This window comes from Solanum lycopersicum, chromosome 6 (assembly GCF_036512215.1).
Source record: "Solanum lycopersicum chromosome 6, SLM_r2.1".
In the NCBI taxonomy this organism is placed as follows: domain Eukaryota; kingdom Viridiplantae; phylum Streptophyta; class Magnoliopsida; order Solanales; family Solanaceae; genus Solanum; species Solanum lycopersicum.
The window spans coordinates 16,251,697-16,263,181 of record NC_090805.1 but is presented as its reverse complement, the minus strand read 5'-3'; the positions used below and the strand labels follow the sequence as shown (position 1 = coordinate 16,263,181).

The 11,485-nt window shown below is 36.1% G+C and overlaps 1 long non-coding RNA gene across 1 annotated transcript; it reads right to left on the bottom strand.

Moving 5' to 3' along the window:
* Window positions 1-7,870: 7,870 nt before the first annotated feature.
* LOC138349032 (uncharacterized) lies at window positions 7,871-11,049 on the bottom strand. The gene is made up of 2 exons (XR_011221561.1): window positions 10,912-11,049; window positions 7,871-8,184 (listed from the first exon to the last, which is right to left on the bottom strand). It is a non-coding gene; the product is annotated as an uncharacterized lncRNA (long non-coding RNA).
* Between the last annotated feature and the right edge of the window lie 436 nt (window positions 11,050-11,485).

Below are 11,485 nucleotides of genomic sequence, written 5' to 3'. Positions count from 1 at the left end.
TCGACACCTGCCCAACGACGGGTCATCCTGGATGACCGTCGTTTTTATCGGAGACCTGAATTTTGGAGAATAATCTCCCTAGGTTAAGTCTTGACCCACTCCACCATCGACGGGGCATCAACCATCCTACTGGTTGTCGATTGCCTCAGTCGTTTGGGGCTGGTCTAGACAGCCTTAGGCTCATGTGAAGGGTTCTTCCTCAAGGACCCTTTGTTGTTCCTTGGGGACTTTTACCTGGACGTTTAAAACTAGAATATGTTTGTGTATAAATTTAGGACCTCTCATATAAATTTCATCCAAAACGAACACATAAAACTCGACGAAACATGCAATGACAGACAAGGTCGTTTCAAGGAAAACCATTCTAACGTCATGGACGTTCTTGGACGTTTGACCTCCAAACATTATGAAACTTAACACATTATGTATAAAACTATTATTACTCATATAAGGACCTCATAATCTCAATAAACGTATATAAACACATAAAAACACATAAGGCATATAGGTGACTAGTCCTCGAACGTCTTGATCGTCCATTGACGTTTGACTTCTAATTCACCTAAATATTTAGACACTCCATCATTACCACATTATAAAAAAATTTAGGACCTTATGCCCTCACGAAAAATTTTTTAGGATCTAGTTTCACCTAATTCATTTTAGAGGCATCACATTCTCCCCCACTTGGGCAACATTCGTTTTCGAATGACACTTGCCACTCTCCGTACACTTCCAAGAGTAGAGACTCAAATAAAAGCTCATAAAAATACCACATAACACATTATACAATACAAAATTTAGGATAAAACATCAATTTCACATATATCTAGAGACACACAACACCACAAAAAGTTAGAAATAAATCTACGACTCATCATGTCATAAGACTCACATCGTTCATTCCATATAGAAAAAAACTCTTTTTACAATCATTATCATGATCATATAAATCAGTTCTATACATATTACAACAATTTTCAACCAAAGTACAAATTATAAAAAATTTTTTTACATTGAGCTAAATTCCCTGGCAGTGGACATGGTTCAAAATTCATAAAATGCAACATTTAGGCAATTGATAATGGAAACATGATAATATGAAATATAAAACCATATATACTCATTTTAAAACATAATCATAATTCATGAAACTCATAATGCAAGGAATCAATGAAATTCAATTTATACAAGACTTCTAAACACGGTGCATATGCAATGTTTCTATGACCATCTAGCCTATCTATTAAAGATACTCCCCCACTTAGAAGGAACTCATAAAACAAAAGAGAGAATACTAGAACTTACCATTATCATCATCCTCATCCGGCTTTTTTTCTCTAGTTCGGAGTGCATAGAAGCGATTCTTCTTTGGAGCATCATCACTCGGAACACTTGGAGGAACTTTCTTATCCTGTATTCCTCAGAAGCAATAGTAGGAAAATCACTCACCTTATGTCCATTCTTACCACAACCAAAGAAATTATCAGTACCAATTAGACATTCCCCATAATGCCTCTTTCCACAAGTAACACAAGTAGGCTTACCATTTTGATAACCACTACGCTTCTAATGTTTGACCTTAGAAGCACTAGGTCCATCTTGCATTTGACCTCTCTTCTTCTACCTAGGTTTGTTTTTCTCATCCACCTTACCCCTCTTCAAGTTTCTAGTGATCATCTTAAGCTTGGACTCCTCTGTGGATTGAGCATATACCAGAAGCCTAGATAGTGTCATCTCATCATGGAGCATGGTCGTACGACATTCTTTTTTCACAAGGTTGGCAACACCAGTCACAAACCTACTAATCTCATCCCTTGGGTTAGACACCAAGAATGGAGAATACCTAGACAACATAGTGAACTTCAAGGAATACTCCTCCACACTCATATTTCCTTGATTGAGGTTAATTAACTCTTGAAACTTCACCTCCATCCTCTCATGGGGAAAGTACTTTCCTAAGAAATCCTCCTTAAACTCCTCCCACTCAATAGGACCCGACTCAACCGACCTATTATATTTCAATTGAGTATACAACATTTGAGAAACCTCCCTAAATTGATATGAAGCTAACTTCACTTTCTCCCTAGAAGTCACCCTCATGGTAGTCAAAACCTTGTACACATCATCTAGCTACTCTTTTGAGGATCCTCTCCTACCTTAGAGACAAGGAAGATAGGAGGATTCATCCTCACAAAGTCTCTCAACCTAGAGTTCATGGTACACTCCACAACATTCACCCTAGTCTCAACACCCCTATTCACATGAGTAGTCATGGCTCGGTCTAAACCAAGCAAAGTCTCTCTAATCTCCCCATTAGTCATGTCTGGGGGAACCACCGAAAAATTATTACCTCCACCCATAATAGGGACTTGATCACCTTGAGAACCTTGAGTATCATGAGGAACTTGAACACCTTGTGGCACTTGTCCACCTCGGGTAGAAAAAGTTCCTGATTCACATCATTCTCATCAACTCTCCTAGCCGGTGTCCTCCTCGTATTCATCTCATATAACACAAGGAAAACCATAAGAAAGAACACTCATAAATTCTAAATCTTTACGGCACGACATAGGAGTAGAAAGGAAAGGAAACTCTATCCTATTATAGTCTCTCGCTCATGGATATGTCGCGATTCACACCAATGAACAAGACTCTACTAGACGTGAATTGATGAGAATTTTGAATACTAAGACCATTTTCATAACCTATGATCTGATACAAAATTTTTCACGACCCGCATTGTACCCTAGAAGTTAGGGTATTCTTAGGTCATCGCACCACGTACTTCACCTCTCAGAGGTCTTCTACAATCCCTTTCATATCATTCGTCGCATATACATATATGAAAAGTAGTGTGAAATTAAAACATTTTGCAACATTTGAATAGTCTTTCAAAATATATTTCATATAAAAACCATAGGAAATACTAAGTCTCATATCATCAAATCTTAGACACAAAAATACTTGGGACACGGCCCATACATCAAAATATAGTATTACTAAGTCTATTACAATGTTTCGAAATAAGAAATCAAAAGTCATATATTCCCTCGAGTCCAATGAGGACATACTTCAAACTTTATTGAAAGATCCTATAATCCAAGATTCGCTCCCAAAATGTCCTTTCACCTATGAATCACTTTAGAGAAAGATAAAAGTATGGAATTAGTACAAACACATACACTAAGTATGGCATAATACATAAAATCATGAAAATGGACATTTATTGGAAATATGCTCTTTTTGAATAAAACATCATGGTATAAGCATAAGAACAATATTTAACATCTTAGAAATATATAAGGCGTCATATAAACATTTTACTACATTTCAAGAAATATTACAGTAAGCCTTGCCAATTTACAGTGAACTAATTCAAGCTTCACAATGTATTAATCCAACATTACATTTAACCCATGTAGCATGCAACCTCTCACTAAAAGTTATCCTAAGATTCACTTAAGTATGATCAAGAGAGATCATCCATGCACCCTCTCTAAGCACACATAAATGATTCCTATAATGAGATAAATACACTTAAGGTACACCAAACACATAAACATGAGATCCTCCTACCAAAGGCGATTCTAAGGTTCTCTTGAGTGAGTTATGAAGCAACCACCCATACAATCCCTTCACACACACCTAAGAGATTCTTTAGACTACCTAAGATAAGATCATTCTCACTTCATTTATCATCTTTCCTATGTAGAGTTATTCTTAAGACTTCCCTAGGTAAGACATAAAGAGACCATACTTTTATACCCCCTTCACACTTTAACTACGCAATCCTTAAAGTCACTCTAGACTAGGTATTTATTCAATAACATACTTTCTAACTTAAGTAATTAATTCCATTAGTCAATTTAAGATACATTCAACTCATAAGGACATTCAAGTAATGATCTTTGAATGACCTTGGGACTCACTTATTCATATCTTTAAAGACTAATCGTGCAATGCCTAGATAGCTTCCTATACCACCACCTAAACTCCAGCAAACTTCTCCAATACTAAAAGGTATCCCACATGATGAGAATAGGAAATAACCGACATATAACATGGTAGCTAGGCATGGAATCCGAAGTTGTAACCTACTCCGACAGATGGTGTTCTACTTGCAAATGGTAGAACTTGGACACATCCCATGTAGGCACATGGTAAAAGGAATATGAAGTGTTTCTTCGTTCTCTATTCTCTTATCTAAAATAGGGATACTTCCCAAGCATACTCACTCAATTCTAGACTTTGTTATCATAGAGTAGTTTAATAATAGAGTACATGAAGAGGTTCTACATCTAGTTCACAACCAAATCATAACACCTTACCATAGAGGTCCCCTAGGGTTGCCTTACAATGGTTAAAATGATAGCTCAATAATTTTCCTAAGAATGATTTGATGGTTTTCCAGACAACCATTCCTAAGTCCACCATTCACACAAGAAGGATAACATTACGGCTTTCGACATCAAGGATATTATAACCTTCTTTCTCAAAGGTTCCACATAAAAGACACTCTTTACTACATTCAAGGTAATGATCCATTCATACATGTACATTCCAGACTAAGGGTGTTCTAACCTACTAAGTCAAGGTTTCGTTCTAATTTATGTATCAAGCAAAGGACATAGGTCTACCTAAATAAGACACAATTCACTTTACCTTATCACATATAACATATCTTCCAAGTAGCACATAAGAACAAAAAAGTAGACCTTAGGTCACCCTATACACTACTATAGTATCATTAACATAACCATCACAAGACTCATATAGCCAATTAGGAAGAATCATGCGCTAACCCTAAGCCTACACACATAGTGACACAATCATAGTCTAACATGATCACCTAATGTCAATAGAAGAACACATAATTTAACCTTAATCACAGGTAGATACATATGATCATACTTCACATAAAACAATTACACACACCATCATAATATACCAAGTAATGCCAACAAGGCCATGATCATCGTAATAAATAAAGTAACGGCGATGAGGCCACATAATTCACAATTATAACACATAGCACCGCCACCATAAGTGTACCAGACCAATCATGACGTAATTCCAGACATAATTTACATAATATAAAGAGAATTAGGGCATCGTAACACCAATCCATTCTCACTTCTATCCATAGCTAAATCATCCAATATAATACCAAAAGGCCCTTACCCATGGCCATGATCATCAATTCAATCCAAAAATCATAATACTCAATGAATCTGAATCAATCCAATGTAGATTTATCAATTTAAGACATCCTATGCATCAATCGGATACAATTGTCACATCATTCAATATCCCAAAGAAAATTACACTAGAATTCGTAAGTATTGAGACATGATCATAACACCCATAATATAATCAATTTGAAGAGTTTATGTTTTGCATGGGTTCATGATGATTTTCAGTTAAAATCATCAAAATAACATCAATTAAATTAATATTCAATGATACAAAACGTTTTATGCAAGAACCCATGGTTAGATCACAAGTAAGAGATCTATTTTTTGAGAAAGTCTTAGAAAATCACTTTGAATATTGGGTCCTTGAAGTTAGAAGTTTAAGGATGATAAACCATACCTCAAATGATGTTAGTCCACGAAAATTGAGAAAAATTGGTGGAGAAATCAACCTTCAATCTTCAATCTCCCTTCAGGCTTCAATGGAGTTCTAGAGAGCTCTTTAGAGGTTTTGGGTTCTGATTTTAGAATAATAAATTTAACTAGGTCGTTAGGACTAATAAACCCACTTAAAATACCTAGAATACCAGTTGGAAACCTCCCAAACATTTCTTTGGATGTGGGGTGAATTAACCAATTTACCCTTCCATTTAATAGTAAGTTTCACAAGAAAATAGACCCATCGATGCCTGCCCAACGACAGGGCGTTGGTCCAACGACAAGATGTCCTTGCTGGCCGTTGTTTGGATCATAGACCTGCCTTTGGGAGATTAATCTCCCTAGGATATTATTGAACCTCGTCACCATCGACGGGGCATTGACCAAATTACTGGCCGTCAAGTGCCTCAGTCGTTTGGGGCTGGTCTAGACAGCCTTAGGCTCCTGTGAAGGGTCCTTCCTCAAGGACCCTCTGTTGGTCCTTGGGGAATTTTTCCCAGAAATTTCCAGCTCAAATATTTTTGTATACAAGTATAGAACCTCTTAAATTGATTTCATCCAAAACAAACACATTAAGCTCTATGAAACATGCTAAGAGACACAAGTTCGTTTCAAGGCAAACCTTTCGAACGTCATGGACGTTCTTCGACGTTTGACCTCAAAACTTCATGAAACTTAAAACACTGCCTATGAACACTATTATTAATAATATAAGGACATCATAAGCTAATTAAACACACATAAGCACATAAAAACACGTAAGGCATATAGGTGACTAGTCGTTGAACGTCTTGGTCATCCCTTGACGTTCGACTTTAAATTCATCTAAATCTTTAGACACTGCCTCATTAGCACATTATAAAACATTTTAGAGCCTTATAACCTCATGACAAACATGTTAGTCTCTAGTTTAACCTATGTCGTTTTAGAGGTGTCACAACTAGAGTTTTTTCTGCCACACTTGGCGTAGGGAAGAGGCTTACTACCTCCCTGCGCCACAGTACCCTATGAATAGGACGATTTAAATGTAGAATTATTTCAATAGTTTGTACCCTTGTTCTTAGGTATAGGTTCACTAGCAGTTGATGGAGTAGGACCCTTTTGTTTGTGTTGGAAGGATGACCAGTTGGCATCATTCTTATGTTGCCCGGACTCATTCCTTGTCTTAGCTCTTTTGCTCTTGAACTCCTTTCTATCCCTAAGCTTATCTTCCTCTACCTGTTTCACATCGAGCATTAACCTTGAAATGTCCATGTCGCCAATCAGCATGGAAGCTCTGCCTTCTCTGCTTGATGCCCGACCCAAGACAACAAAAAACAAGCTCATTCGGCTTCTCATATCATTAACCATCTCAGGAGCATAGCGAGACCGTTGGATGAACTTCAAACCATATTCGTGAATGCTCTAGGAGTCTTGTTTCAGAGTAAGGAACTCCCGCACCTTTTGTTTCTTCAGTTTCCAGGGAAAGAAATGTGCCAACAAAGCTTCTTTAATACAAACCCAACTCGGAGGTGGTGCATTCTCACCTTGCCCTCCTTCAACCGATCGAACCAAGTCCTATCCACATTCTTGATTTGATATAAAACTATTTTAACCCTTTCGGTATAAACCCCATGCATCACGTCAAACACCTTCTTCAACTCTTCCACAAAGGTTTATGGATCCTTAGTTCTCAAACCAGTGAAGATTGGGGGATTCATCCTCAAGAATTCTCAAATCCTCGAAGCTTCAGCCCCTTCTTGTCTAGCTCCTCTTTGTTGCCCGACTTGGTTGGTGACAACTTTATTCGGCATCCAAATAGCCTCACAGAACTCAGCATTGGTAATCTCTCCTTGAGGTTGCACATTCGGTGCATTCGGTACCTCTGGCTCTTCGACATTCTTTCTGGCTGATCGACCTCTGACTGCTCTTAGTGGAGGCACGATGATCTGAAACACGCGCAAGCATGAATTAGAGGGGAATCTTTTTAGATATAAACTCTAACACATGAAAGGCGTTATGAAATAAGTGATAACTTCCTAAATATTGTAGGCTCCAATCATAGATGTGGTGCGCTTTACACCGATGAATAAGACTCTACTGACACAGCTTAATATATTCCCTATGACTCTTGAACTATTACGACCCACAAGTACACCTTTGGAGAAAGGAGCACTCTTGAATTGTCACACGGCATCTTCAACCTCTGGAGGTCTAATACAAACCCATAGAGATCTTTCATTGCATAATCGTAAAAATAGCGGAAATGTAAAACTTTTCATAGCATATAATATGAGATAACGTACTTCATATACATATATATATATATAAACTTCATAATGCATATTTATACTCTAAGTCTCTTTGTCATCTTAGACTCAACACCAATAGACTAGAATAGGGTCACGACCCTTAACAACATAAAATAATATCTAAGCTATTACATCAACTTAAAATAAACATCTTGACATAGGCAACCCTTGAATCATAAGCATTCCTTTACTTGAACTTGGGAGATCTATCCAAGATCTTCACTAAGGAGACATCCTCTAGCCATCACCACCTACACTTTCTGTAAGAAGATGAAGAAGAATGGTATAAATTCAAGAATGCACTAAGTATGACAAAAAATGCATTTAAAGAGGACGTTACATTTGAAATCAAGCAATATGTCTTTTTAGTAAACTTCATGAACATAGGCTCATATAAGCTCAATATAGTTCAGATACATCATATACACATGGATACTACTCATAATAGCACATAAAACCATTTGTCATACTTTGAGGCATACTCAATACATACAATTCATCCTCTCATTTATCTTACTTATTTCCTTAAGTAACCTATAGTGTACCTAGTACAATGTATTACCTTGAGGTCACCTTACAATAGTCTTTCATAGATATGATTGATAAGAGAACCACATATTTTCATATGTCTTAAACACCTCATTAACATCAGCTTCACATAATGACCATCACCTAAGACATTTCCTAAGTCACACTAGCGAAATGTGTAGGTAGCATTCCATAATACTACTTCTACCAAGTGTACCTAAGATGTCACCCAATACGAGGCATAACATACTTAACAAGTCATAACACTTTCATTTATAACTAAACATAAGGCCACATACTTCATAGCATCATATAAGGACTCTTTTCTTTACTAAAACATTAGTTATAACTCATTTAGTTCATATTATAGGCAAACCACCCTTATAACCCCTTCACAAGCTTACTTGTGCAATGTACACATAGAGTCTCATACCTCCACAGATACTATGTAAAACTCACTAAGAAGCAATAAGTGCAATTCACATGCAATCTCATAATTCATATCTTGACATAGGAAAGTCACTTAACATGCATTCATACGATTCATACATAATATAACTTTTTACTTCATAAGAGGCTCCAATCCTATCCTTTCTTGAAGTAATCTAGTGCAATGCATAGATCGGGTTCATAGTCCTATCTATGCTAAGTATACTTCTCAAGGAATTTAGATTAGAATTCATATTCTTATCTTACTTGATTTATTAACCTTCAGTAGACATAGACATAACCAACGTAGACCATGTAAGCTACATAGAATCTGGTGTTATACTTCCACAACAAAAAGAGAGGGCTAACACTTGTCTAAGGTGTAACCATTCGTACATAGCTATCTAGGTGGTATCCACCAGCTATAACCTACGAGGGCATGTAGTTATGGAACATGGAGATTGCATCTAGAAACCTTGATTTACTAACATGGAGGTTTTCATCTCATGAGACAACATCTATGTTGGGAACCCAGACTTGCTAAAGTGTAGGTTCTTTTGTGAGAAGCTAGACTTACTCACGTGAAGCTCCCACTCTCATTTGTCATGTTCACTCAGTGCTAAGCTTTAACTCCCTTTTTAATATATATATATATATATATATATATATATATATATATATATATATATATATATATATATATATATATATATATATATAAGCCTTTAATACCCTAATTCATAAGGAACTCTTTAGGAGCTTGCTCCTTCATACATCATATAGCTCAAGTTTTTAAGATGAGAATGTTCTTTCATCATAGACCCTACTTCATGTAAGAATTTTCTTTCACATATTCATAAAATCATACATTATGTGTGCGCATACAATGTGAGATCTACCTTCACATAAACACCTCTAGTCACACATGCTCATAAATTCATTCATCATATTCTTACATGCACAAAAATAAGTAATGAAGCATAGGAGAACTATCCTTTCCTTAGTCATTACAAATCTACCCTGCTCATAGATATGCATGAAGTGTGTGTAGATTGGTCAACCTAATCACATAAAGGCTACACATAGCATTGAGGAAGCCACCCTCTAAATATCACAATATATGTACAACATTCTTTCAGGTCTTTGAGCCAAACACATCAACGGTATTTAAGACTATAGACTACACACACTCACATTACATTATATGAGGTAAGTACATATTCAACAATACAATAGAACACTCCTAGCATATTCTGATTACACATTCATATAGGGTTCATATAGGTAAGGTTCATAATATAAAGATATTCTTAATAATTATCCATATAAACCACACCTAACCCTAACATGATTATCACACATATGCATATAACATCATCCCCACACATAGCTCATAGAACTAGTTTGGAAGTCTATGATATAACTTCACATAAAAAGAATTGAAACATACTATTACAATCAAATCTAAATCCTTCTACTTCCTAAATATATAATCATAATATCAATTCATGTCATATCAAATGACTTCAATACCATGATAATATCACATAAAATGTACAAGAATGTAAATACCGCCACCATAAGTGGACCATACCAGTCATCACAATTCGATGTACATTCTAAGCTAATTAGAAGGAAAATAGGTAAACTTACCAAATCTCCAAGATAATGATCATCTTTGGTAATTCCTCCACAATTCATATTCAATTGATATAGATAGTAATAGCAATAAGCAATTCAATACAATCTAATCATAATTCTATAAAGATGAAATCAATATCACAAGACCCACATCATAGGCCGATTTGAGAAATTAGGAGGATCATGGGTTATTCATGAAATTGGATTAAAAATCAATATTAAAACAGTAATTAAACATAAATCAATCATCAGAATTACTTTGAAATCAATTTGACAATGAACCCATGGCTAGATTGAAAATTGGAAATTTTGGTCTTTGAATCACCTTTGAAAATCATTGATTGAGCTCCTTAGATAAATGTATAACTAAGGATGAAGGATCACCATACCTTATTTATTTAATACCCATGAAAAACTGTAGAAGACACCATATAAATCCATCCCCTATCTTGATCTTGAGTTTTGGTCTCCCATGGAGGTTTTGGGAGAATTTTGAAGAGATGAGAGTTTTGGGTTTTTGATTTTTCTATTGGGTATTGGGATTTTTACTTGTTAAAGGGGTTAAATAGGTCTTAAAATCAGTTTATAAACTTCATCAAAATTTACCAAAACACCCCCACTTTTATTTGAACCTTTAGAGATGTCAAAGTCAACTTCCATTTTCAGAATCTTTGTTGGGGAACAAGTGCGCAATGCGGAGTTGTTCCCTCATCATTTTTTTAATTAATTATTAAACTAGTGGAGTCCACCATGTGTCCGAGATGGGGAGAAACATTTTTGATCTTGGTGGACCAAGTATGTGACGCGGACTGGTTCCTCCAATGACCAAATGCTGCTGCCTTGGGTAGCTTGCTAGCCCAAGACTTGGGTCCTCCCTCGGGGAGTTTATCCCGGACGTTTCAAATTTAATTGATCTCATATACATGTTAGGAACCTATCACGTCATTTAAACTCCAAACATCA